The sequence below is a fragment of the Apium graveolens genome, chromosome 8 (assembly GCF_009905375.1).
Source record: "Apium graveolens cultivar Ventura chromosome 8, ASM990537v1, whole genome shotgun sequence".
NCBI classification, from domain to species: Eukaryota; Viridiplantae; Streptophyta; class Magnoliopsida; order Apiales; family Apiaceae; genus Apium; species Apium graveolens.
In genome coordinates this window covers 202,926,393-202,952,654 of record NC_133654.1, presented here as the reverse complement: position 1 = coordinate 202,952,654, position 26,262 = coordinate 202,926,393, and the positions used below count along the sequence as shown (strand labels likewise).

At 35.2% G+C, this 26,262-nt stretch overlaps 1 long non-coding RNA gene across 1 annotated transcript; it reads left to right on the top strand.

Annotated features, from left to right (window-relative positions):
• The first annotated feature begins 9,968 nt into the window (after positions 1 to 9,968).
• Positions 9,969 to 17,540, top strand: LOC141676962 (uncharacterized). The gene is made up of 4 exons (XR_012557258.1): positions 9,969 to 10,093; positions 11,627 to 11,714; positions 11,845 to 11,968; positions 16,958 to 17,540. It is a non-coding gene; the product is annotated as an uncharacterized LOC141676962 (long non-coding RNA).
• Positions 17,541 to 26,262: the final 8,722 nt, after the last annotated feature.

The window sequence follows — 26,262 nt, the reverse complement described above, 5'->3', positions numbered from 1 at the left end:
AGCCCGGTCCAGCCCGACCCGGTTAAAAGTCCGGGTTTCGGCCCGACCCTGCCTGATTAAAAGCCCAGTTAAAATCTGATTATTATAATATATTTTTTTATATATTTATGAATTCACATTTACTGTAAATATAAATAATACTTTAAACACATATATTTATAAATTTGTGATTAATAATATTATTTATATACTTCATTGCATAAATAATGAAAGAAGATATAGTAAATACACTATATATATTTTGATAACAATGATAAAACATATTATTTTACAAATATGTTTATTTTTTTCCGCACTTAAATGTTTTCATAAAATATTCCATGTAAACTAATACATTTTTACGATGATCTAGTTGCTAATATATGTAGTTTTCGAAATCTCTAATAAAACTCGATTCAATTTGAATTAGAAAAAAGCCCGACCAGATCCGGTCCGAAAAAAAGCCCGATTATGGCCGTCTCGAGGTCCCAACAGGCTCTGATATTTTTGGAAAGTCCGGCCCGGACCGGGCATATGACAGCCTCAACCCCGAGGTCAGGAGTTGACGTCACTAACAACAATACTAATAAACAAAATAACCCAAATTATTAATTATACATAATCTCGACCCCCTTTACCAAGACCTTTTCCAGGTTTAAGTATGACTTAGGTTACAACCATCAAAAAAACCAACTTACTAAAGACAATCCAAACAATACTATCTTTATTCAGCAACTCAACAGACCTGGTTGGGTCCAACACAACTACCTCAGAGCATGACACGGAAGGAACTGGAACTCTGCCCCGACTACCACTGAAGAATCTCCTAGGTATCTGCAATACAAATATAAAACATTTTGCAAGGGTGAGCAATCAATTGCTCAGCAGTACCACTATATGAATAATAATCAAAAACAGTTTATGATAAATAATTATAGGAACAAAAATCATAACTTGCTAGAAAATAAGTAAAACATGTGTGAACTGGATATCAAAACTAGCATGCTCTGTAAAACCAAATCATTAGTTGTGTGTTGTGCATAAATATCAATTTCTATTTTAGCATGCTTCTTTCATTTTAAAATCTTCCGTCCCATCGCAGGACCCATAAACCATTTGTCCCATTACGGGGACCCAAAATCATTTGTTCCGTTACGGGAACCATAAAACTTATCCCATCACAGGATCTATAAAACTCGTCCCATCACAGGACCTATAAAACTTGTCCCATCACAGGACCTATACAATTTGTTCCTCTCCGGGAACCTCAAAATCACTTGCTCAGATATAAAAGTATTGGATGATCCCTGGCGAGACAGCTGATCAGGCTATCCTATGAAACTTGTTCCGGAACTCAGAGACTAGCTAGGTCCCTGTGATGCTGGGTTGGTGGTTATAATAGGGTGTGCAACCACTTCGCCTCTTACGCTATCTTACAGGCCGTTACGGGCCTTCTATGCACACTCATCCAATTATCTGATCATTTTTATCCAGTTTTCCAAATCACTTACCTATCTCTTGTCAAAACAATTATAACACAGCACATTTTCCAAAATATTTTCATTTTATTCAAAACTTAGAGATAGGTATTTTCAGAAGTTACTTTCCCCCAAAACACAAGTTAGTAAAACAATTTGAAACCCAAGGGCTACGTAACTTAAATCATTCTGTTCCACTATGAGAATAAAACAACATTATATTCATATATGCTGAACCATAAAGATATGGTCAGGGGTACTTGCCTTGGAGAGCTTTACAAATAGTATCGATTGACCTTGAGCTGACACAGACGCTCAGGCTTTAACGTCTGACCACTAGATTACCCTGGATTCGACTTTAACACTCAGGTCCTTCGATTGGAACCTTACTGAGCTCGTCGACTGTCCACTAGACTATCCGATGCCAACTCTTGGGCCTTCCGACTAGAACCTACAAAGTCGAAATGCCCTAATTTAGACCTTCGATTATGCTTGACATATCCTCGCTAGCAATCTACCCGAACGTTAACAAAACCCGACTCGTAACATATTCAATATTATAATACATGTATCAATTAGGGTTCACATCTTCGAAAGTCGGTTCAGTGTTCATTTTCAGAAAATAGGTATATTTATCCTTTTATGAAATTAGGGTTATCGATTTTCGTAAAGTATTTCATCACAACACATAATCAGATTTCGTACAAAATAGTTACATATAATCGATCGAAGTTCTGATAGCCATTGGGTACGGCCTCGTATTTCCGTAATTAAATTTTCCAAAAATCGGACAGCACCTCCTTTGATTATCCGCTAACCCATCGAACATCCCGACGTCAAACCGAATCACAATAACTACAACGACCACCCAATCACTGATTCAACCACAACAACAACAATCCACAAATTCCCAAACACCAACTAAATACAATTATTAATTATTATTCGAGTTTTATGCTTTAATTCATATTTTATAGTTTTATTTTTATTTGTATTTTATATTAGGACTCAGAACTACGTCATCACAGTCCACAGTCGGCTCGACGAAGTTCATCGCCGACGGCGGCAAAAATTTGCGGGTACCCGTATAATCGGGTTTCCAACGCGAACCTTCACCGATTAAACTAATATTTCTCGCACATAATTTATTTTATTTCACGGTAATTCATCTAATAATTCCCTGCAGAAAATTATCCAATTAATTCAAATTATAATCTGGCAACTCGGAACTGCAATCAGAAAAACACCAAACCGGAAGCAAATCGGAAATATGCAACACAATCACCACACCAACTGAACTCACACACAACCACAGTAACACACGCAACACAGCACCCCCCCTCCGGTCACCTTGCCGGAAAAATGAAAACGGCGGCAACCGAGGGAAGTATCAGGCGGCACACAACCAGAAATACAGCAACACACAAGACTGGACGGATTACACATATACATACATATATATGTGTGTAACAACCACAAAACCCGAAGCAATTGAACCGAGAAACAGAAGCAGTGGCCGGAAAAATCAAGGCGGCCGGTGAACTTACCTGAAACAGGGAGAATCGGGAAAACAAAAGGGAAAAACGGATAGATTAGAGAGGGAAAGGAGATTCGGGAGAGAGGAGATAAGAGACAGAGATCGATTGAGAGATGGAGGAGAAGAAATATGTACTGGAAGGAAGAAGGAGAGAAAAAAAGAAACGGGTTGAACCTAATTAACATCCCCCTGCCCCCTTTTTTTGTATAATTCCCGCAACAAAAGTATTATCTGACCCGAATTTTAATTTTAACGATACAATGCACGGTCATATAAATTGAAATAACTCCCAACTAGACTTCAAAATTTCCGAATCAAATAAAGCTAACCAAATTAAATTTTCGTAAGTTTTAAAATAATTTCTAAAACGGAATTTTTTCACGTGTTTATCTATTAAACGAACCGATGCACCGTCCAATAAATCCCGAAAATCTCCGAACAAATTTTAAAATTCTAGGAATATTTCAAACTAAATAAAAATATGAATTTCGTAATTTTTGAATAACTCAAGAATTAAATACTGATTTTACAATTAAATGTAATCAGAAAATAAAAAATAAATAAATAATCAATAAATTATTGATGTCAAAATTTTATAAACTCCTATAAATAATTAATAAAATTATGAATCCATAAAAATGATTTTAGAGATAATCCCCATATTTATGAAAATAAATCTCGAATAGAATCACCTTTTAAAAAAACAAAACAAAATAACACAGCTTCACAACTACTTACACAAATCATCCTCGAACACCAATAATCACATATAAGTAATAATAATTTAATATCCAGCTGACTGAACCCATACACATATTTTATTTATGTAATTACTTAATAATTGCACATTAAAATAATATAAAAATATACGAGTCATTATAATCTTCCCCTCTTAAAAAGATTATGTCCTCAGAATCTGAATTTTAACCAAACAAGTGAGGATATTTGTCAAGCATATCTGACTCAAATTCCCAAGTAGACCCTTCTACTCGAGGATTCATCAAAGCATACTCACTATAGATATAAATTCATTCCTAAGGTCTTGCTTATAATGACCTAGGTTTCAGGTCGATTATTCCACGCAGAACAATTTGGTTGAGAGCCCATTGGCCCCTACCTCACGGCTTAGTTCGAATCAAGAACATATCGCTTTAACAATGACATGCAAGACACGCTATAAATTGCTGCAATTGTAATGGCAGTGCTAACTCATGAGTACTTCATCTATCTTCCTCGATACCTCCAACAGTTACATATATTTAGGGTTGAACTCGCCCCTTCTAACTAAACATAACCAATTCCTTTCAAGGTGAAATTTTATCAATACCCATGATCCTATTTTTATATCCATACTCTTTCAACGCAAATCCGTCTTCTTTCTTTGTCCATCCCAGGCTGCGTCAACCCTTTTTCGACTCAACACCACTACGTCCGTGGTGCGTTGAATTTACTCAGGATCTAACAACATTTCTACTCCCACTTTCTCTCAATAAAGGGAAACTCATTCTTATTCGTCGTTTTGTTAAACTCCCGATAATCATTACATACTCTCATAATTTCATTCTTCTTTTTAGCAACATCCCTGGTGTAAACCAAGGGACTATATCCGGTATGCTCATTTTCCTAACTAATATCTTTTACATTTATCGAACTAATTATTTCGCCCCACTGGCCTTCAAAGAGATTCCAAGGCAATTATATATTACTCAACTTCCTCTAGCTTAAGTGTTTTCTTCTTCGAATCTTTACACAAGGTGGATCTACTTTATCTCTTTAGCTTATTAACTCATTTCTTCACACGATTGGAAGAGTTTCTTATCTTGCTCCTTCCCTTAGAAACTCATCCTACTACTGGCTTCCATACACTTTACTATTCGCTTCTCCTAAATTAATCTTTGTCTTATGAAAGAACAACCAATTCGTTGCTAAAATCATGCCAAAATCCTCTAGCTCAAAGAGTGTCAGATCAGCTACACTATGTCTGAATTCTAAACACTTGATCTTTTGGTCACTCTGGAAGTTCTGCCTCTAACTATGCTGGATATTGGCCCTTGGGATATAATACCTTGAGTAACCGTTCCACAACTCCTTGCAATATGTCCAACCTTCCCACATTTGTAACAAGTAACTTTTGGATTTTCTGGATTGCACTCCGACGAAAAATGACCTTTATGACCACATGTGACACATCGAACGTTCTTTGTTTCCAGGTCTGAAAATCACGTCAGAAATTGACTTACTTTAATTGGAACCGACTTCTATCTAACTGAACATTAGTTGGTAAAATTAACCAACTCTTTCTTTTAATTGATCAATTAGAGTATCAACAGAAACATCAGTAACACATCATAGTATACGTTGTAGCTTTAAAAGTAGGGTATTTTCCAAAAATTTGGGCAGCATTTCCTCTATATTATTGACTACCAGTCGGACTGAAGCCGAAACCAACCATCAACCAATAACCATATCAACCCATCAACATCAACCAAACCACCAACAAGTATACTAACCCTCTTCCACCTCTCCACTCCACGGTTCACAATACTATGACACATAACATATTAATAACCATATGTATCACTAACCAACTAATAAAACGGGGTTGGCTATTTCCGCCACAATTACCAACAAACAACCTCGCAAACTAGGTCAACTTAAGGACCTCTGATAGGTCTACTAGTCCAAGTTTTAGCCAAACATTCTTCTAAAGGCGGTTCCCTATCATTTGCCATAGACTCGCGTACCATTGAATTAACTTCTCTAAGACGAAAACCTTCACCAATGGATTTCCAATCCTTTCTACTGTCGTTATAGCAACCGGATACAGAACTTTTATTTCTCTAAACGGTCAATTCTTCGTTTACTTTCCATAACTAGGACGGTCTGATCATAGTGGTTACCGAAGGAAAGTTCTTGCCATAAAATACCAAATAAAATTCCGAAATCAAGATGATTCATTCTAAAAGAAATGTGAAGGAAATGCGGATATGACTGGGAGCAACCATACAAGTACATAAGATAGCCAATCTTAGTACCATACAGTTTACAACACATAATTCGGTGGCGTCCCACCAGACCCTTTGTCACACAGACAAATAGTCACATCATATGTATTGTTTGCCCCAATCAATTGATAGAACCTCTGAGGAAAGAAATATAAAGGTTCAAGGTATAAACCCCAGTACTGATCCATATTCACTATAAGACTCGGCTGTCATGGCAGCCACTGACTATTACCCTTCCACCTGAACTTTCACGGTCAGATTCGCTTGCTCGAGAAAAAGAAACTAGAAACCTCAACTAGATCTTGCCAATGATACCTATATATAAGGAAACTTACTAAATTCTAGGGCAGTTCCAGCCAATCCCCAACAAACATCAGGGTTATGCCTTCAAACCCTTGACTAAACTCACAGACTCGCTCCTCTAGTTGAGTTGCTGACTCATATCTATCTTACACTCTTCTGACTCTATTTCTAACCTAAATCAGGGACTCAAACATGTAGCTCTGATACCAACTGTGACAGCCTCAACCCGGGGTCAGGAGTTGACGTCACCAACAACAATACTAATAAACAATATAACCCAAATTATTAATTATACATAATCTCGACCCCCTTTACCAAGACCTTTTCCAGGTTTAAGTATGACTTAGGTTACAACCATAAAAAAAACCAACTTACTAAAGACAATCCAAACAATACTATCTTTATTCAGCAACTCAACAGACCCGCTTGGGTCCAACACAACTACCTCAGAGGAGCCTGACACGGAAGGAACTGGAACTCTGCCCCGACTACCACTGAAGAATCTCCTAGGTATCTGCAATACATATATAAAACATTTTGCAAGGGTGAGCAATCAATTGCTCAGCAGTACCACTATATGAATAATAATCAAAAACAATTTATGATAAACAATTATAGGAACAGAAATCATAACTTGCTAGAAAACAAGTAAAATATGTGTGAACTGGATATCAAAACTAGCATGCTCTGTAAAACCAAATCATTAGTTGTGTGTTGTGCATAAATATCAATTTCTATTTTAGCATGCTTCTTTCATTTTAAAATCTTCCATCCCATCGCAGGACCCATAAACCATTTGTCCCATTACGGGGACCCAAAATCATTTGTTCCGTTACGGGAACCATAAAATTTATCCCATCACAGGATCTATAAAACTCGTCCCATCACAGGACCTATAAAACTTGTCCCATCACAGGACCTATACAATTTGTTCCTCTCCGGGAACCTCAAAATCACTTGCTCAGATATAAAAGTATTGGATGATCCCTGGCGAGACAGCTGATCAGGCTATCCTATGAAACTTCTTCCGGAACTCAGAGACTAGCTAGGTCCCTGTCACGCTGGGCTGGTGGTTATAATAGGGTGCGCAACCACTTCGCCTCTTACGCTATCTTACAGGCCGTTACGGGCCTTCTGTGCAAACTCATCCAATTATCTGATCATTTTTATCCAATTTTCCAAATCACTTACCTATCTCTTGTCAAAACAATCATAACACAACACATTTTCCAAAACATTTTCATTTTATTCAAAACTTAGAGATAGGTATTTTCAGAAGTTACTTTCCCCCCAAAACACAAGTTAGTAAAATAATTTGAAACCCAGGGGATAAGTAAATTAAATCATTCTGTTCCACTATGAGAATAAAATAACATTATATTCATATATGCTGAACCATAAAGATATGGTCAGGGGTACTTGCCTTGCAGAGCTTTACAAATAGTATCGATTAACCTTGAGCTGACACGGACGCTCAGGCTTTAACGTCTAACCACTAGATTACCCTGGATTCGACTTTAACACTCAGGTCCTTCGATTGGAACCTTACTGAGCTCGTCGACTGTCCACTAGACTATCCGATGCCAACTCTTGGGCATTCCGACTAGAACCTACAAAGTCGAAATACCCTAATTTAGACCTTCGATTATGCTTGACATATCCTCGCTAGCAATCTACCCGAACGTTAACAAAACCCGACTCGTAACATATTCAATATTATAATACACGTATCAATTAGGGTTCACATCTTTGAAAGTCGGTTCGGTGTTCGTTTTCAGAAAATAGGTATATTTATCCTTTTATGAAATTAGGGTTATCGATTTTCGTAAAGTATTTCATCACAACACATAATCAGATTTCGTACAAAATAGTTACATATAATCGTTCGACGTTCCGATAGCCATTGGGTATGGCCTCGTATTTCCGTAATTAAATTTTCCGGAAATCGGGCAGCACTTCCTTTGATTATCCGCTAACCCGTCGAACATTCCGACGTCAAACCAAATCACAATAACTACAACGACCACCCAATCACCGATTCAACCACAACAACAACAATCCACAAATTCCCAAACACCATCTAAATACAATTATTAATTATTATTCGTGTTTTATGCTTTAATTCGTATTTTATAATTTTATTTTTATTTGTATTTTATATTATGACTCAGAACTACGTCATCACAGTCCACCATCGGCTCGCTGAAGCTCATCGCCGACGGCGGCAAAAATTCGCGGGTACCCGTATAATCGGGTTTCCAACGCGAACCTTCACCGATTAAACTAATATTTCTCGCACATAATTTGTTTTATTTCACGGAAATTCATCAAATAATTCCCTGCAGAAAATCATCCAATTAATTCAAATTATAATCTGGCAACTCGGAATTGCAATCGGAAAAATACCAAATCGGAAGCAAATCGGAAATATGCAACACAATCACTACACCAACTAAACTCACACACACAACCACAGTAACACACGCAACACAGCACCCCCCCTCCGGTCACCTTGCCGGAAAAATGAAAACGACGGCAACCGGGGGAAGTATCAGGCGGCACTCAACCAGGAACACAGCAACACATAAGACTGGACGTACACATATACATACATATATATGTGTGTAACAACCACAAAACCCGAAGCAATTGAATCGAGAAACAGAAGCAGTGGCCGGAAAAATCAAGGCGGCCGGCGAACTTACCTGAAACAGGGAGAATCGGAAAAACAAAAGGGAAAAACGGATAGATTAGAGAGGGAAAGGAGATTCGGGAGAGAGGAGATAAGAGACAGAGATCGATTGAGAGATGGAGGAGAAGAATTATGTACTGGAAGGAAGAAGGAGAGAAAAAAAGAAACGGGTTGAACCTAATTAACATCCCCCTGCCCCCCTTTTTTGTATAATTCCGGCAACAAAAGTATTATTTGACCCGAATTTTAATTTTAACTATACAATGCACGGTCATATAAATTGAAATAACTCCCAACTAGACTTCAAAATTTCCGAATCAAATAAAGCTAACCAAATTAAATTTTCGTAAGTTTTAAAATAATTTCTAAAACGGAATTTATTCCCGCGTTAATCTATTAAACGAACCGATGCACCGTCCAATAAATCCCGAAAATCTCCGAACAAATTTTAAAATTCTAGGAATATTTCAAACTAAATAAAAATATGAATTTCGTAATTTTTGAATAACTCAGGAATTAAATACTGATTTTACAATTAAATATAATCAGAAAATCAAAAATAAATAAATAATCAATAAATTATTGATGTCAAAATTTTATAAACTCCTAAAAATAATGAATAAAATTATGAAGCCATTAAAATGATTTTAGAGATAATTCCCATATTTATGAAAATAAATCTCGAATAGAATCACCTTTTAAAAAACAAAACAAAATAACACAGCTTCACAACTACTTACACAAATCATTCTCGAACACCAATAATGACATATAAATAATAATAATTTAATATGCAGCTGACTAAACCCATACACATATTTTATTTATGTAATTATTTAATAATTACACATTAAAACAATATAAAACATACGAGTCGTTATAGGGCAGGTGAAAGTTAAAGGCCGAAAAGTTCGCCCGCGCCGGCCCGGCCCTTGTGTGCTCTATGTGCACCTTATAAATACCAAATTAACTATTATACTTTCTCCTAAGTACATGGCACGGTTTTGGGAGGCAAATCCGTTATTTTCATTTATAAAATACACCAAATCTTAAATCTTTTCCGCTTTCAAGTTGTTGAATCTATTATTTGAAGATGCAGGTATGCATGTCTTCTTCTCTAGCCGTAGATCCAGTTTTGTATAAATTGTTATTATATAGTATAATTGTTCAGTTATATATTGTTCATGAAATCATGTGTTTATTGGTTTCCGAGAATCTGTGTCTCTCTGTAGCTTTAACTAGGAAGCCCTAATAATTTTGTAATAACATATGTAGTCTATTCCTTTGCAATGTATGTATGTGTCTGTTTAATTAAATTGTTTTTCTTGAGTAGGGTGTTTCACAACAACAACTTGATGTTCTCTTTTGCCTTTTAATTATTTTAGGGTTCGGGTTTTATGGAACTGCCAATTTTGCCGTTCATTGTTGCTTTGTGTTAGGGTTGTGGCGGGGATGGAGTTGGGTATTTTGCTGTTGCAAATTTCTTGACCAATAAAATAGCTTCCGAAACTAGTAATGTTCTCATGTTTGTCTGCATAAATTAGGGGTGCCAATTTTGGATTTAGGTGGCTGTACCTGGTCCTACTTTTTAGGCCGGACCCGAACTGGGTTGAAAATTCAAACCTGAAATCAACCACTAATTTTTAGGTGATGTTACGAATTCCGAACTTTAAGACGGATAACTTGAATTTTATACGAGGACTAAGGACTAAGGAGATGACCACATCAAAGGTAATGTTGAGGTGAAAAGAGTTGATTTGTACTTTAGGAGGGAGGGAGAGGGATATCAGGGGAGGAAATAAGAAAACAAGTGGTAATGAAATTGGGTACACCGTAGGATATACTTATATATGAATAGAGAGGTGGCTAATTTTATGGTATTTGACCATCAGCTCTTCTAAGAAAAACTGAATATGGATCGGAGACGCCTGGCATATGTCAAGACTAAAGTACGCTGGACTAACATCCCATTACATGATAAATTATGTGATACCTTAATTGCAGGTCATTTTGGGGTTATTTTAGGTTGACCCGAACTTGACCCCAATTTTCCAGATTAATTTTAAATCAACCAAACCTGAATCGAAACTCAAAACTATCAACCCGATTTTATATTTTTCAGTTCCGGGTTTCGGGTGGTGTCGAATTTTTCCACCCCTAGTGTGAATTACAAAAAGTTGGTCATATGAGAAAATGTAAGTTGCACTTGATAGGGAAACAAAATAGATGATAATATTTCGATCTTTTATTTAGAAAATATATAACTTTTGGTCATTGTAACATGGAACTATTTGAGCTTATATTTGTTTCTCGTTTCGATGACGCGTTTAAATGGGTCCAACCATAATTTTATCTTAAAATTATAAAACAATATTATCTGTTCCCTATACTGTTAGGTGATTCTATGTTCTTATAGGTTCTTGGTTTTCTCTCGTTTTTGCTAATATACCACAGAATACAGATACGAAAAATATTAGTTGTCATGTATGCTGCAACTATGATCATTCTAGATTTTTTCTTTTTCTTCCAACTTGATATACATAGAGCTAAGCTGTTTAATTATGGAAGTTGGTATATGGTGTACATCTATAATGCTGGTTAAGTTAACATTTGTTTGCTTTCATATTTGCAGGCCAGTGACAGGTTCAATATCAATTCTCAGCTTGAACATTTACAAGCTAAATATGTGGGAACTGGGCATGCAGACATGAACAGAGATTGTAAGCAACCTTTTACTAAAAATAAATAAATATCCAACAGGATATGTTGGTAATGTGTTAAATGTCAAACAAAAGAATGTATGGTCTTTTAATTTATATTTCTAAAAGATGTTGGATGTTAATTTTGCAGTGATTGGGCAGTAAATATTCAACGTGGCAGCTATGCATCTTATGTTGGTCATCACCCCATACTATCATATTTTGCCATTGCTGAAAATGAATCAGTTGGAAGAGAGCGCTACAACTTTATGCAGGTATGACCTGTTTCAAGCCTCCTTATATAATATCTCTCATAGTGTAAGGGGCCATTTGTTCCCTGAATGATGCTGAATGAGGAAAATTTTTATTCCTCATATATATGATCATTTGCTTTCAAAGTTGTTTTACCTGAACGAGTCAAATTTGTCATAATCGATAAGTAGAGTACATGTATGAGTGCGACTAAAACTAAGCAAACTAGCATTTTTTGCACCCACACATATGTTAATTTATATTAAATTAACATTGAAAATTTAACATTTTTCCCGTCTCTTAACACACATATGTGTAACTACTTTTAATAATAATAATAATAATAATAATAATAATAACAACAACACATACATATGTAACTACCTTAATCATAATAGTAGAGAGAGACTGGCAGAAGAAGATATGATTTAGAGAGAGAATCAGTTATAGAGAGCGAAAGTGGCAGAAATTATTCCTTTTCATAAGTTAAACATAATAATCAATTATAGAGAGTCTGTAGTGTTATTTTCCTTCTATGTTAAATATATGAAAATGTATGATATCCACCACTCTGTCTGTGTATAAGAGTATCGTGCGGGGAGGGGTCCTAAAATTTATGCTGCATTTATGACACTCTTGGTGCCTTGGAGTTACAAGGCTGTTTAAAGAGTGGCAAGAGAAGTTGCCAACTTTTGACACACTTCCCCTTTTAAATGGAAAAATCCCAAACACATGCCAATACCATGGTTGTTTAGCGCGACATTATATACTGCTAACAATCGTTTGCACTTGATCATCACCCATTATTCATGCCTATTATATTATATTTAGTTTTTCTATTATTTGTTTGGGACCATCTAGGCAGGCACCTTAAATGGACTGTTTAGCTATTAGAGTTTGTAGTTGGTAAATATGACATGGATGTACAAAATAAATAAAAAAATTATTATTTATAATGAGTTGGACATATTTAACACTTTAACACCCCTAAAGGCGCTCTACTAGAGATGCTCTAACTGATTCTCTCTCTTTAGGGTTTTTCTCTCTGAATTCTATCTTTTCCTGCAAGTTTCTATTTGTTCTCTGTCTAATTTTGACATTTTTGTCTCTTATCTCTCTGATTTTACCTCTATTTTTGTCTAATCTCTCTGCTTCTCCGTGATCTTAAAATACAAAATACAAAAAATAGCTTTAAAACTTGTCGTGAACTCACCAATCCCTCCCTGACAAATGAGCTGTTGATTTAGATGTAATTTTGATGTTAATTTTGATAAGCCACTGTTTCAACAGTGTCTGCTAGTGAAAACAAGTCGAGTGGTCGTAGAACTTCAGTAATCGCAATTATAGAACTCGAGTTATGGCTGAAACAAGTCAAGTGCTCTGTTTTGTACTTGTTCTTTACATATCTTTAGACGTAGTTTTTAGCTCTATTGATTTCCTTTGATTTGTGTTGGTATCTTTATCGTTTCAGTAAGTAATTTAGCTAATTTTGTGCATTCTATATTGAATAATCACAAAAATAGGTAGATTTCTTTTCCTGGGCGACTCGGTAGTTTGGGGTGTTAACTCGGTAGTAGTGTGAGATGCTTATATAATTGATACTTGTAGTGTGTGTATCTGTTGAAGTACGGTGCAACTGATTTTGTTGTGTTAATGGGTAAGTAATTATGGTTGGTAATTGTGATTGTAAGGAAAACTTGTTCTTGACTCAAAAGGTAGTGAGTTGAACTCAGTGATATGTGGTTTGTTGTACTGATTCTGAAGTTAGTAAGGAAATTGTTGAGAGCGATGACTTACAATACGAAAAGTGCTATACAAGCTGAGACTTCTCAACACGGGTAATTGAGAATGATGCAACATGCCTTCCATGGTATGGAAGTTTCAGATGAGAATTTTGGGAAATTGCAAGAGCAAATTGGGAAGTTATTGAGTTGAAATATTATGGTGTTTAATATTTCAACTTCTTCTTTTTTCAATTTTTCATTTTCTACATTAGCAAAAACTAACATCCACTAGTCAAATTTAGGTGAGGGACTACTCTGAAAATTTTGGAAAGCATGTATAGAAATAGTAATCTAGGACATGGACCTCAACCAAAAATAACCTATAGTTGGAGGAATGAACTAATTTTCCCTTTTATGTAATAATTCCTTTCTTTGTTTTTCTTTTTATATTTATTTATTCTTTAAATAATATTTTTTGTTTTATTTAATATTAGATATTCTTGTATGTTGATCATCTTAGGTGATTTGTATTTTGGATTTTAAATTAATGACTATGTATATATATGTTAAACTGTTGTGATTGAATGCATTTTAGTTTTAACTTGTATTGAATAAAGTATTTTTTGTTATTCTTTTTATCATAATTCATTTTAGTACTTTTATCACCATAATATTTTTTTGTTCTATACACTCGTTAACTACAAACATATTAACTCATTTACGCGGACTATATGATGACTATGAAGAATATAATACCATTTAAACTCCTAATTATGTACTAATGTATACATAATTTATATTTTACTGGCTGTCGGTGATGAAATGCTATTTTGCAAGAAATTAAACAAATTTTAAAAAGCTAATATTTTTGTCGATAATTAAACTTTAATAATTGTGTGACCAGTTAATAATTAATTCAAAATATAAGAGTATTACTAATACTATGAATTATATGTGGCATGCTACAAAATTATTTTAAATCATTCAGAAAAATAATTATCAAACAGTTTCATTTTTTCAACGTTTTAATTATCATTCAGGGATTTGATTTATTCAGAATTGATGTCCACATTTAACAGATGAGCTCTTACAGGACTGATTTTAGTCAACCAACAACTTGTAAAGCTAGCACTAAGAGTTCCAGTTCAACTGTGAACAATAATTCTGTTTGGATAAATACAACAAAAAGTGCTGAGGTTGTTAGTACGAGACCTAGGCCTTTGACTTATGCCAAAAAGGAGAAAGGAGATTGAAGGCTTCATATCTGTTGTGTTGACAAATTTTTAAAAAGCAGAAAGGAGATCGACGGGGCTTCATTTCTATTGTGTTGACTAATTTTTGAAGGGTCATCAGAGTAAGAAACCACAATATTTGTTGATAATTGCAAAAGACAAGGTGACTGAAGAGTATGAAGGTACTGTCATCTTTGATGAGGACTCAAATGAAGAGGGGCGTGACATGGCATATCAAAAGATTAGAAGGTCATATTGTCACGATTACAGATTCAAGAGGTGCAAACTCTAGGTCCATTGGAAAGACAAGCAATTTGAGATTCTCGTAGATGGTGGAAGTAGTTTGATTCTCATCTTTACAAGTTTGTATGAGGAGTTGGGATTACAAGAACAGGTACAATCACTTGTATTTTTAAATTTACCTAATGAAACTACCCTCATTAGTTCTTCTCATTGCTGATTGCCCTAACTTCACAAAACTGAAATTGAGGTCAATACTATGTGGTGAATATCCAGGAGTGGCACTTGATTCGAGGTGTAGAACGCTTATCCGAACTGGGAGATTTTAAATGCAATTATAAAAAATGACACTGCAATTCACTTGGAATGGTGTTGAATTTATGATGCCCTGTTTCCGAGTGGAGTTTAGAGGGTTTTGTGCTCAACTTACCTAAGGCTACAGTGGACAAATCCGGACCTTAGGAGTACTACAGAGACAGTATTTGTTTAAGAACCTGTAGGAGACAGGTTTTTGATGAGTTGTACTATCATTAACAAGAAATGGATTACAAGTTGGTCTACTTTAAATTAAAGTGAAAGATTTAGATAAAATATTAGTTAAATTTGGAATTATTTTGTTCCAATTTGCAGCTACCATTCGAGTGCAAGTTCCATTTATCACCAAAAATCACTCTGGTGCTAAATTATAATAATGACTATAGCTATTTTGCATTTAGCACCGGACTTGCTCTTATAAAGTTGCAGGTCTTGCTTTCTATATATATAATTTTATTATCTTGCTAAACAAATTAGAATTTAAACGAATAGAATTAATATGATGAACCTATAGTAATATTGTCCACTTCCATGTGGGGTTATACTAGGTACATAGGACTCCGACTAAATGAAAGATCGCCAAGGAATAATTTTTCTATCAACATAGTAACATGTTCATCTCTCAATTGGCTACAATAAGTTTACTGATGTTTTTAGATATAGAAATTACTATTCAGTTGTGTAAAACTCTGATTTTCTAAAATACAATTTTTGTGTTGTCCAAAGCTAAGTAAACAAATTGTATAATCTTAAATATAACAATAATGTTATATCTTTTGAGTGAATAGTGTAAGTAGTAGATTAAATTTGTTAATGTTAATTCTAATTTTGGTGCTTTACTCTCATTGTTTTTCGACACAAAAACCTGGTCAAAGTATATGATAGAACTGTTTGCAGGTCACAATAATAAATTGCAAGCTACTCTAGACTTCCAATCATACGTAGTAGATAAAATTTGGAATTGTGATAAAGGCTCGTAACTCATATCATATCCCTTAGATTATTTTATTATGTTTTCAAGACAATTTCTATTCTAGATTGGGATGGATAGGTTGTAGGTATCTTATCCATCTAGCCTTAATAGTCAGCATTGGTGATCCCTAAAGGCAGGAAATGCATGTCATTGGTTAAGGTTAAGGTTGGTCAAAGTCCAAGGTGGGAGAGTCAAGTAATTTCCCTCAATCCCATGATATTTGGCACTTTAAACCATTAATTATATTTTAGTATATCTCTACGTTTTTATACATCGTGGCCAATATTTTTATACTAAAACCGGAAAATTATGTATTATGTCATAATCTTTTTGCCTGGTTTGTAGTGCATGATATATCCGGTGTTAAAAGACCGGATCTTTTATAACATAGACCTATAGAAGGGAACATGATGTGTGTTCACTTGTTATCTATATTTTCTTCCTCTGAACCATGCAAATTTTACTCTCATACTCATACTCATTCATCATATGATAGTCTTTCATTTGCCCTTGTGTATTCTGTTACAGAAAATGCTATTGCCCTGTGGGCTTCCACCAGAAAGAGAAGACGACTAAGAGGTTATTCTGTGAAGGCAATGGTATCTTCCTAATTCAGCATCTCTATAAATTCCAGGGTTCCTGTTCTTTGTAGGCTTTGGATTGTGATTTGGACTCTCTTGGAATTGAAAACTCAGAAATGTATGCATGCTGTTTGTTTAAGTACACCCTTGCCTGATTTATGTTTGGTGTACCTTCAGTTCGAAGTTTTTTTTAAAAAAGATCAAACTGAGGTATCAATGTCATGCACAGCAATGTATCACAAAGTTTAACTCTATTCTAGTTGTGCTCCTTTGGCCAAACAAAAATTACAAGAGGTTCTTCCCTGCGCAAGAAATTATATGAAAATTTTTAGATGCCCATGGAGACTCACGTATATTCATTGGCATGGATCTTGTTATGAGTCCGTGAGTAGGATCTCGTCGCAGGTAACCCTCATGGTTTCATTGTCTTCCTGTTTTTAACTATTATTGAAACAATGATTTGTAGAGTGATCACCAACTCTCCTTTGACATTATCTTATTGAAATCTGAATGAATTTTTATTCCCTCAATTCTTTTCTTTAGATACAAGTACGTAAGATACTAATTCCTAAACAATAAGATCAAAGATATTACTTACTAAAGTTTAGCCAAGAGATCTATGATACCTAAGTTGTTTCCTAAAGGTTTAGCAAAGGAAACATGTAGTTTCAGATAGTGACAAGCCAGTAACAGTGCTGTTTAGCCGAACCCATAATGTGTTCAGGAATAACTTTCTTATCTTGCAGCAGTGGCAAGGTTGGAACACTTGTAGGAACACCTTTAAATTCCTTAGCAATTACTAAATGTTAAGATCGCCATAAATCTATTGAGCCATCGAATTCACTAACCAATTTAATAGTGCTCACAAATGTTGGTGGGTAGTTTGTTTAGTGAGTCGAATAGGCCAGGCCCAATATGTTTAAGCGTATGTTGGGCAAATGGATTGTTGTCAAGTGGTTTTGGGCTGTCCAGTCCAAGATAGTTGTATTTTTGCTTGAAATTCTACTAAAGTTTTATTTCGATCAAAAACAAAAATAAGCAATTAAATTCCTTGGTACAGTTTCAAACTTAAAAAACAAGTTAGTAATTAAAATTAAAATTCGGGCAAAAAAAAAAAAAATATTAAGATAATTTTGTTTAAAATCATATGTTAGTAAAAATGGTTTAAAATCCACACTGATAAATTGTTCTTTTATCTATTTTTTAGATAATACTCATTATTTCTTTTTGATTTTGGGATAAACTTTATATAGTTTTTTCATTTTTAGTAATGGGATGTAAATAATAGATCGAGTCGTGCTATGAAAAACTATATATTATCAATTTAATTTTTTTATTAAACTTTGGGGAAATTATATAAAATAAATAAATTTGATTTGCTCCTCGGCTCCATACTGCTCCAGGCGCTGTTTTATTCAATGTTTGTTCAATTACTCTTGTACCCGTAAAACAGACATTGGGTTCGACAATAAATTGTTATATATTAAACCAAATTTAATTATTTACATTTTTCTTAAAGAGTTAAATTTATTTGTAGCTCTCCCAAACTTTTACATAAATTTTATGAAGTAAAATATGAAACCAAAATTAATAATTTACCATTTTTTTTAAAAACAATTAGAATTGAATTTTGACTAATTTTTGTTTTAGTTATTTATTTTTTACGGTGAGATTATAAGATTGTGCTATTGTAAATTAGCATCCATGCGTCAATAACTTTGAAAACAATCAATTTTTAAAAAATAATTTTTCAAAAAGTTGGTCGTTGCAAGAGCAAAGACAATAATTTGTTTTTATGTCAAATTTTATGAAATAATTTTATAATTTATGTAGTATGTCAAATAATAATCAAACCTACAAATATATGAAATATTTTTATAAATTTTTTAACATGTCAAATAATATTCAAACTTACAAAACTAAAATTGTAAAAACAAATGATTTAATAGTTAATACACAATATTAATATCAATAATAATTTAGAAGATAAACCCGGGTACAGCTCGTAGGTAGAGCCACAATCCTATATGGTAGTACAAGGAAAGAAATGACAGCCGTTGGATAACAAAGATTAAACGTGGGGAACAAGACACAACCATAAATCTTATTTCTACTATGAAAAGGAACACTTGCAGAATCCTATATATTCATGGTATGTTCCTCCTGGTTAGAACACACATTAGCACTCTGTCCTCTGAAGTCTCCGTATTTTCAAATTCTTACCAACAAACATAATAGTGATATCAAATACACAAATTTGTAAATGATGGATGAGAGTATCAAAGTACCTACAGGATTTCATAAGTCTCTACTTGAAGCCAAAAGTTTTGGGACAAAAGCTCCCTTGCAATATAGTGGAGGAGATACAACTTTATGGTCCTGATGCCAATCCATGGCAACTTTTCCACCCCGAAAACCATTCATGGCTTTTCTCCGAGGTTACTCCCGGGAAGTTTGAAAAGGTTACCTATGTTTTCGTTAATTTAAGCAAGAGGGCCACTGGTGAGGAAAAAAAGAAGAGCAAAAGAGACTACTACACTAAAAAAGCTGGTTGTGGAACTTGGGACGGGCAAACAAAGCGCACTCCCATCAGGGATTGTAATGGTGATCTTATTGGGGAGAGAAGAATGCTAGTTTTCGAAATCAACTCTGATTCTGATCAAGATTTAGATTTGAGTAAGGTAGGTTATTGGAAGATGCATGAGTATCATTTGTGTGGGATTAATGACGAGATTAGTAATCCTGGCGATACTGTTCTATGCAAGATAACCTTTGACTGTTCCAAAAAGCCTCCCGTGAAATCGTGTTCTAAAGGTAATCAAGATTATCCGATGAAGAGTGGCAGTAAACCTCAGAAGAAGAACACTAATGTGGATATTATGATTTCACCATTAAGAGTGAATAGTGGTTGTGTTAAATGTAATCAAGGGGTCTCAGAAAATTCTGAAGGAGCTATTACTACTCAGACACGTCATAATGTTTTAGTAGTAGTGTCCGACAGTTACAAAGTTAAAGAGAAAGAAGGGTGTTCTGGGACTGAAAATGCTGAAACAAGTGATGGAGTGGAATGTGTTAATAGCTGTTATGTTGAAGACGATATAGCTGTAAGTGCGAGTTCACCTTCAGAACAAGTTAAAACTGGTTTTCTAAATCCATCAATCCATGATTTTCACTGGCCTGCAAAAAAGATTAAAGTGGAAGGTTGTAGAGGGGATATGCATTTTGACATGACTGAGGTTCAGTTTCGAGAGATCCAAAGCCCGAAGAAGAGCAGCCAGTTGAATACAAACTTACAGCTGAGACTTCCTACACACAATTATGACTAAAAAGTTGTGTTCAATTTACCAACTCCTTACTGCCACAAGTGTTAAGCATTAGATTTTGTCTGAATGAGATTGAGAACTGAGTAGTAATTTCATAAATTTGCTTTAAGAGTATCATTTATATATCAAGTTTAGTTTACCCAGTTTGTGTACTAATTTGTTGTTTGTCTACAAATACAATGATGAGGTGTACTGCAGTTTGTTTTCATTTTCTATCTGGGCACAATATAAAATAATTTTTTTATGTCATTGATTAAATAAATTAAAATGGCAACAGGCACAAAATTAAAATTTTGATATTGAACTCTTGAATTTTCATACTTTCAAATGCAAAATCATATCCGATAAAAATAAACAAAATTAAAAATTTGATATTGAACTCTTAAACACTTTTAAATATCACTCAATTTTTTTTAAAGCCCTAGCCTGATTTTGACGGTCAGATTTAAGTTTTTTTGAATTTCATTTGTTTTTATTTCGGTCCTTGACTTATATTTATTTTCAGGTTACTATTTGTTTTTTACTTCTTCATTGTAAGCGGGGTGTTTATTTGGTGATAAAATTTTGTATGCAATCGCAAGTTGTGATCGATAATTCAAACAATACTCTATCGAAATATAATGAAAAAGGTAAGAGTAATTCACCGAGAATGTATGAAGTGTACTTGTATTTGTATATACATTATTTTTAAGATATCGTTCAAATGTCTTTTAATAAGAATTACAATTTAATGTATTATTGAATTAACACCTTGTTCTTCGAAAAAGAAAAATATCACTCATTTTTAATTATAATTTACTCCTTCGTGGTTTTCTTGAACTTTTATCATGCTCAACCTCTGTAACGTTATCGAACAACCTTTTCCTAATATAATATATAACATTAATTTATATTTATATCTTATTAATGATATCTTAATTAATAAAGTGAAAATAATATCTTGAAAATACAAATTCATATAGTAATTGCTATATATATTTATAGTATTTGGTTCAAAATTTTGAAAAAAAGGAGTAAACTAAATTACAAAAATATTTGGTTTTAAAATAAACTAAAAATTGAGTAAATATGCTCACATTGAATATTTCATTATAGCAAGGATAATTAAAGATCAAAATTAATCTTTAATAACGTATTTGTCACATTCTTTGCCAAACAATTTACATTAGATATTAGAATATCTCTAGCATTTTTTTAAAAAAAACAATATTTTAATATTCTTTGGTGAAATAAAAATTAAATATATAAATTACTTATTTCAATTTTATGATAAATTATATTTAATATTCTAGAATCTATTAAAAAATTTCATATTTTTTATAAAGTGGGGGCATAACATATAAAACTATTTGAACTCCAATTACATTTTTATGTTGTTTTTGAAATATGGGCATAATACTTATATCTCATTAATAATAGGAGATGCATAAAATCCTATCCTAATTAGAAGATGAAAAGAAAAATTCAAAGATTGGTTTTCTTAATTCCAAAGTAAGAAGAAAAGTCATGACAGCCGTTGGATTAAACGTATGGCCCAAGACAAAACTACAAATCCTTTTCCTACTATGAGAAGGAAAACATCTTGTTATATCTTATTTATACCCGGTCTCATAGGTTTCTGGTTAGAAAACATACAAACAATCACCTTGTCATCATCCATATATACAAGTTCTCATATACAACAAATACACAAATTTGTGCAAGATGGATGAGGGTATTAAGGTACCTGCAGGATTTCATTTTTTCCCTTTCGAAGAAGAACTCATAAGTCTCTACTTGAAGCCAAAGATTTTGGGACAAAAACTTCCTAGCAATATGGTAGAGGACAGACAATTGTATGGTCCTGATGCCAATCCATGGCAACTTTTCGACCCCGAAAACCATTCATGGCTCCTCTCGGAAATCACTCCAGGAAAATTCGAAAAAATTACCTATGTTTTTGTGAATTTGATTAAGAAGGGCATTGCCAAGGAAACAACAAAGAAGGGTAAAAGAGAGAACTACAACAAAAAAGCCGGTTGTGGCACGTGGGACGGGCAAACAAAGCGCACCGAGATCAGGGATTGTAACGGTGATCTTATTGGGGAAAGAAGAATGTTAAGTTTCGAGATCAACGAGGTTCCTGATGAAGATTTGAGTAAGGTAGGTTATTGGAGGATGCACGAGTATCATTTGTCCGGGATTAATAAGGATATTAGTAATCCCGGTAATACTGTTCTTTGCAAGATAACCTTAGATCATTCCAAGATCCCTCCTGTTAAATTGCGTCCGATTAAAATTAGTAATAAACCCGAGACGAAGAATACTAATGTGAATGTTGTGAGTTCACCGTCAACAGCCAATAGTTGTGCTGTTGAAGGTAATCAGGGGGTCTCTGGAAATTCTCAAGGGGCTATTACTAGTCACACACGTCGCGGTGATTCGATAGTGTCTGACAGTTACAGGGTTAAAGACAAGGAATGTGTTAATAGTAGTTATGTTGAAGGGGATACAGGGGTAATTGCGACTTCACCTTCAAAACAAGTGAAAACTGGTTTACTAAATCCGTCAATCTCCGATTTTCACTGGCCTGCTAAAAAAGACAAGGATTGTAAAAAAATTAAATTGGAAGGCGGAGGAGGAGGAGGAGGGGATTTGCAATTTGACATGATGAAGCTCAAGTTTTCGGAAGAAGAGCAGGCAGTTGAAGACACAAGTACGAGCCTGGGTAAACGGAAACTTAGACCTCAGACTTCATACACAATGACTAAGAAGTTGTGTCCCTGATGCTAACTTAAAACGCCTTGCTGCTTTGAGTGTTAGGCATTAGGTCTTGTATGTAGTAATTTATAAATTTGTTTTGAAAGTTTGAGATATTTGTATGTAAATCAAGTTCAGTTTGCCCTCTTTATAAAAAAAGTTTAGTTTACCCTGCTATGATTTAGTATAAACGTAGGCAAAACAAAAAATTGCCAGTCATCTGTTTGATATCTCTCCCGAGAGAAGCAACTACTACATGTTTCTCCAGCATTGTTTGCAGTTTGTTGAGTTCGTGAACTATGATGACAAATTTTTTAAAAATTGCAATTTAAACTTTAGCTACCTGTATGAGAATATAGCTAGTACATTGGAGATGCTATCTTGGCACAAATTTTTGTTGATATGTATGCTTATAAAGTTTTTCCCTGACTTAAAGATTAACAGAAAATTTGCTGTTCAGAGAACTTTAAGGTTTTTGCGGAAAGTGGAAACAGCTCCCTGCTTAATCTGCACACTTATCACCCGATGCGTGCCTCTTACATTCCTAGACCTTATTTTTTCTGCACACATTTCACTCCTCCATGCCATTGTTTTTTAGTAGAACACAGGTTATGTTGGGTTGGTTATGTTCTGTGTTGCGGTACCCATTTCATACATCCAGTCAAAGCTATGCGCCTGATCTCACTCCCAACTGGTAATGCTACTTTGTCCATTCTTTACATCTTCTTCTTTTAGCCTACTTACTAACCATTTTTCATCACATTCAACCTATATTTGGATCAAGATCCTTATACAAAAAGGCTTGTTGTTACAAATATCAATGGATAAAATCATACCCTATAGTATCTGCATGATACATGCACATTAGGCTGGATATACAAAGACAAAATCACCAGTAAACAATTACAATATAAAAATAACCCAAATTTTCGGAGTTCAGGCAACAATAACTAATTGACAATCTATACTCACCATTTCCATGGTTCCCAATTGCTTAGTTGAGAAAGCATATTCTTATTTTCAGCATAGAGTTGGGTGAAACTATTACGGCTATATTTTGTTTGGTTATTCCTGTTTATCAATTCCTACTAATTTGACATCAATACTGAATTTTATACTAGGTTCTTGCAAGCATAGTTATAACTTCGGTGAGCGGGGCGGCTCCTTTCGACGCCGTGCCTAGACCTTCCTTCTGAGAGCAGGGTGTAGCTAATGTTGGGTATCTGCAAAACAACACCGGAGGGGGGTTTGGTCCCCGCGGCGCCTCCGGTGTAAGAATAAGAGTCTGGTTGGGGAAGATGAAGATAGAGAGGATAAGGGTGGCTGTGTGTGTAAGCTGTGTATATAAGAGTGTGCGTAATGAAATGTGTCTAACCCCTAAACCCTTCATCTTTGGGGGTATATATAGCCCAAAGATAGGGTTTAGGGGTTGGTACCTCTAGATCAGGATCGTTGGTTGCTGGAGGCGGAGGATGCCTAACTTGGGCATATTGCATACACGTGTCCAAGGGATGACCACCGTCAAGGTGTCCTAACAGTACTCTGACACGCGCCGCGTTTGTCTGATACGTTAGTTGTTGATAGTTGTCATCGTCACATGCCCAAGTACCCCTCCTTGGCGGGTTGTGGAGTGCGCATGTGCTTGTTGGGACCCCCCCCCCCTCGGGGTGATCCCGGTTCCGGGATGGATCCTGATAGGCAGGTGATTCGGATCATGAGTTGGACCCTGGCTAGGAGACGATCCAGGTCATGGGTTGGATCCTGGCTGGGAGATGACTCAGGTCCTGGGTTGGACCTGAGCCTGGGTCTCTCCACCTGATTGCACTGGGTGAGGGGGGTCTTGATCCATCAATTGAGCCTGCTATCCCCTAGATCCAGGTTGGGCTCTAGCCAGGTTGCTTATATCCTATCATTTGCCCCCACTCCCTTATGCAGATTTTCTAGATGAGGGAGTATTGTAGTTTCACCTAGCTATTGTCTTGGGAAATATTTATGTTTATTTCTTGGCCCCCAATCCGGGTCTGGTGTTGAAGAGATCAATCCGAATTTAGGTAGAGGAAAATGGTTGCCTTTGGAAAAATTTTGCTTCTTTATTGCCCCCCAATCCGGGTCTGGTGTAGTAGAGATAGATCCGGATTAAGGTAGATGAACTTTGCCGTTTTTAAAAAATTTATGCTCCCTCGTTGTCCCCCAATCCGGATCTGGTGTAGTAGATACCAATCCGGATTAAGGTAGAAGAGTTTTTTGCTGTTTTAGAAAAATTTCTGCTCCCTGGTTGCCCCCAATCTGGATCTGGTGTAGTAGATGCCAATCCGGATTAGGGTAGAAGAGTTTTGCTTAGAAAAATTCATGCTCCCTGGTTACCCCCCCAATCCGGATCTGTTGTAGTTGATACAGATCTGGATTAAGGTAGAAGAGTTTTGCTGCTTTAGAAAAATTTCTGCTCCCTGGTTGCTCTCCAATCCAGATCTGGTGTAGTAGATACAGATCCGGATTAAGGTAGATGACCTTGGTTGCCTTAGAAGAATTTCTGCTCCCTGGTTGCCCCCAAATCTGGATTTGGTGTAGTGGATACAGATCTGGATTAAGGTAAAAGAGCTTTTCTGCTTTTAAGAAATTTGTGCTCTTTGAGGACCACTGATCCAGGTTCACCAGGTTCTGGGTAGGGGTAACTGATCCGGGTTGAGTACTTTGGATTCTTGAGAATGGGGAATTTGTAACGCCTTTTCAGTTTTCCCCCACGATTTTGAATAGTGGGGCAGTTGATTTCCTTGAAAATCCCCCTCTAATTATTATGGGGCTTCAATGCGTCTTTATACGTATATGTAAGCATATATATATATTGTAACTGCTTGGATGGCCAACCACACCCTGCCACGTGGCAGGGGCTGTTCATTTCCACAGGCCTATAAAAGGCTGCCTTCTCCATTCTCTTCCATTTTTATCTCTCACAAAAATAAAAATCCAACAGTCATTCTCTCCTTTGCTTTTTTCAATATTTTTCGAGGGGTTGCATTTTGGGTTGGATTTCTCCGCCGCTGTGTCGCCGTGTTCTCTCCGTTTGCTTGAGATTTGTAAGTCCCCTTCTCTCTTTCATTTTTTCTTTTTCGAACTCTTGTACTTTATTTTCGAGTTTTGCATGCCTCGATTTGGTTGTAGATTCTCCATATTTTGGCTTGTTTTTGTAGTG